The sequence below is a fragment of the Belonocnema kinseyi genome, chromosome 9 (genome assembly GCF_010883055.1).
Source record: "Belonocnema kinseyi isolate 2016_QV_RU_SX_M_011 chromosome 9, B_treatae_v1, whole genome shotgun sequence".
Taxonomy (NCBI): domain Eukaryota; kingdom Metazoa; phylum Arthropoda; class Insecta; order Hymenoptera; family Cynipidae; genus Belonocnema; species Belonocnema kinseyi.
Window position 1 is genome coordinate 30,223,249 of NC_046665.1, and position 4,656 is coordinate 30,227,904.

Consider the following 4,656-nt stretch of genomic DNA (forward strand, 5'->3'; position numbering starts at 1 on the left):
CATTTTTAACGGAAAAAATTTATTTTAAACAAAGTTGTTGAATTGTCAACCAATCAGATGAATTTTCGACCAAGAAAATTAATGATCTGCAAAAAAGACAAACTTCAAATAAAATACATGAATTTTAAACGAAATTATTTAATTTTAAAGTCAAAAAGAAGAATTATCTACAAAAAGTTGAATTTCTTAAGCGAATAAATATAAGTTTTCAATCAAAGAGTTAAACTTTGAACCAAACAGTTAAATTTTCAACCATAATTATAAAACCTTGTTAAAAAAAAAGTATTTTTTTACAAAGTAGTTCAACTCTTAGTGAAATAATCGACTTTTGAACCCAAGAAGATGTACAGTTCATATTTTAACCAAACAATTGAATTTCTGACCCAAAATGATACATTCTCAACCAAAAAGATTAAGTTTCTACTAAAAAAGGTCCATTTTAATTTTAATAAAATTTTAAATTTTAAAGTCAAAAAGAGTATTATCTACGAAAAGCTGAATTTTTAACCTAATTTAAAAGCAAATAGTTGAATTTTCAACTATAATTATGAATCCTTAATGAGAAAAAATTAATTTTTTTAATAATTAGTTCAACTTTAAGTGAATAATCGAGTTTCCCACCCAAAAATTATGATTTTAATTTTTAACAATATAGTTGACTTTACAACAAAACGACTTTGCAACCAAAAAATATTTACAGTTGATAATTCAACCGAAAAATGTAATTTTGAATCAAAAAGTATAAATTTTCCATAAAGCAATTTAATTTCTACAAAGAAAGACAAATTTTTCACAAAATACATAATTTTATAACCAAAAATGGTATAGATTAATTGTCAGTTTCAAAAATGTATTTTCAACGAAAGAGATGAACCTTCAAATAAAAGAAATAAAAAATTTAACAAAGTAGTTGAACTTTTGATAGAAAAGAGGACTTTTTTTACATAATAGTTATATTTTCAACAAAATAATTTATTTTTCAATCAAATAATTGGGTTTTCATCCAAGAGAGATGAATTCCAAAATCACCAATTTCTTCAAATTTCTTTCAAATGCGGATCAAGATTTAAATAAGGCTATTATAATATAACATAATTATAATATTATCATTAATAATATATATATATATATATATATATATTATACGTGAAGTATCGTAACCTCAAAATACACGCATTAAAGAGGCGCGCGAAGTATTCAGATCATGAGAATCGCCTGCCCAGCATCGAAATCTGAAAATATTAAAATCCCAATCTCTTCATTTTATTTCAAAGCAGATAGAGATATAAATCGAACCGCCGAAGTCTTCCGACCGGCAATCGTGCACCTTCGAGTTTTCAAATTCGGAAGAGGAGAAATGGGTTGCGCGCGCAACCCAGGCATTTATATCGTCTCCTACCATATTCACACGGACAGAGACGTGTCATAGTATTGGACCACGTCTTGTTTCAGATCTGGGATCACTGCCTCGTTGCGCTAGCGCGAAGAACATGTTGTCGACCAGACGCGTAGCGTCAACTTGGTCGCTCCCCACAAAATCCACTAAAACTAATATGCGCGCGCTAACTTTTGTACTCATTTTTATCATTTACCCAATTTTTTAAATAAATATTTATTTAAAAAATTTTTTTAACACTTATATTCTATTATTCTTGCTGAAATTAGATTTTGAAAGAATGAATTCAGTAAATGCGTAAAACTTCGGAAATGCTTCCAACGTTTATAATATTCTAAATTTATGCAAAGCCTCTTAAATCCTTTAAAATATTTTTAATGGTATCGGATTTTTGTTGAAATATTTAAAAATCGTTCAAAATTTAAAAAAATTAACTTAAAATCTTCCAAAAGTTCCTAGGAATTTGAATAAAATTAGAAAAGATTTTTGCATATCTAAGATTTGCCAACAAAAAATCTAGATTAAAAATATATTTTTTTACGGGATTTTACAATATAATACGAAAAATTTGACCTCTTTTAAAATATATTTGTTACTTTTAGAAGTTTTGCAAAATTAAAACATATTTTATAAATGTTCGGAAATGGTTCCAAGTTATAAAACATTTATAATCTATATATTACCGCTTACATTCTAGAAAATACTTTTAGCTGACTACAATTTCTCTTAAAATTTTCAAAAATTAATTAGAATGTACAAAGTTGCCTCAAAATATTCTAAATTTTCCTAGGGACTTTAATAAAATTTATTTATTTACTTAAAACCTTTCAAAGTTATTTGAATTTAAGGGTATGTGATACTTTAATATATGAGTATTCAGTTTCCCACACTTTTTATCCACAATTTTTAATTTTTTAGAAAAATATTAGTGTCCAGACGGTTGCGTTTTTTTACGTTTGGGTTTCTTTTTGTGTAAAAACTTTAACATAAATCTGCATTTTTTCCATCTTCTACAGTTTAAAAATCTTCTTTATTCTCCTTGAGTCTTCGCAATATTTATCGAATTGGATGGTTTAAGTTATTTTTTATTTTTCAATGTTACTAAATTAAAACATTTTGCTTTAAAATCTTTTACTTTTTTTCAAAATTTAAGGAAATATTTAGAAATGTTTAAAAATCTTTTTCAATTTTCTCCTAGAGTTAATTTTCCAAATAAAAAAATCTAAATATATATCCTGAAAATGTTAAATAATTGTATTAAGATCTTCCACCCCCCCCCCCCAATAAATCATCTCAAAATCTTTGAAAATGATTAAGAAGCAATTAATTTATGTTGCTTAATACAGAAACATTACATTCAATCTTTACGTAATGTAATATTTTAAACAAATTAATCAGCTAATAATTTAATGATATGTCATGTCAAAAACAGCATTAAAGAATTATTTTAATTGAATAATTCAAATAATATTTACTTCGTATTTTGCTGAAAATTGTAATTATTATCAATAACGTTTTAAAATATATATTGCACAAATTATAACCAATATTCAATTACATAACCTTTAATCAAATAATGGATTCATTTCCTTAATTTGAAAAAAATTAAAATTAAATCTTTATCTACTTCAGTGTTGTGAAAAAATTAGTGAGCTATCAATTAATTGATCTGTTCATAAATCATAACATTAAGATCATTAAACAATCATTTTTATTCAAACATTGAAATAATTTATACTCTACATTTTTTTTAATTTCCACATTCATTTTTAAAAATTGGTTTTATTGATAACTTTTCATAATAATTTCAGAAAAAGAATTAAAACATTTAAAAAATCTAATGCAAATACTCATTTCACTAAATCAGCATCATTTGAAAAATAATGTAATTGAAAAAATATAATTGTAAATATAAATTAACTTTTAACAGGCAAATTATATTCAATATTCCAGTATATGACCTATAAGTAAATGATTATTTTATGTTACTTCAATATTAGAAACTAAGTTTTAATCTTTATTCACTTCAATATTCAGAAAAAGTTAGTCAGCTTATAATATATTGGTCATTTTACAAAAGAAAAACCATTAAAATATAATTCCTTTATAAAACATTCAAATAACTTTTATACACGTTATACATTTTTTCAATTTGAACATTCATTTTTCAAAATTTTATTTATTTATAAACTTTTAAACCAAATTTATCAAAAATCTAAGTTTTAGTAGAATCATTTGTTAATTAATTAATCAGTTCACAAAAAAAAAAGCTCGAAGCAATTATTTTCATTGAAACATTAAAATAATGGTTACATTATATTCACGTTTAAATTTTGAAGCAACATTTTTATACGTCTAATTTATTAATAACCTTTGTAACTAATTCAAACAAATATGAAATAATACATTTATTTTTGCTTTATATATATTTTTTTAACTTATTTCCTTAGTGAAATTTTTATTTATTAATAACCTTCAATACTCATTTTTATAAAAAATAAAACATATGCACGAAATGGAATTCAGAAATCGAAATTAACTTAATTGAATTAATTGAAAATTGAATTCAGATACTAATTTCAAAACAACATCAACATATTGAAAGAAAGAATTAATCAACTAAACTAAATTATTCTGTTCATAACATAAAAAAATTAGACTAAAATGTTCATTCAAAAATTGAAATAATTTTCTATCTACACCTTTTTTTCATGTTTGAGAATTGGATTGCTTGGCCACTTTTGATACTTATCCGAGAAAAAAATGAAAACATATTTAGGAAAATGGCATTCAAATACTTAATTCACAACATCAGCATAATTTGAGAAATTATTTAATCTAAATTGTGGTATTTAAAATATTAATTTACTTCTATCATGCAACTTATTTTCAATATTCAAGTATATAAGTTTTAAGTAAAAAATATGTATTGTTTTTGAATTCGAACTTTCGTTTTTGAGAATTTTATTTAATCCAAACCTGTTAAATTAATTCCTGAAAATTTGAATTTTAGTTAAATCAGTTGATAATTAATTAATCAGTTCACAAGATAAGAAGCATCAAACAATTATTTTTATCAAAACATTCAAATAATGTTTACATTATATTCTCCTGCAAATTTCGAGCAGCATTTTTATACATCTCATCTATTAATTACCTTGTATGTATGTATGTATGTATGTATGTATGTATGTATGTATGTATGTATGTATGTATGTATGTATGTATGTATGTATGTATGTATGTATGTATGTATGTAT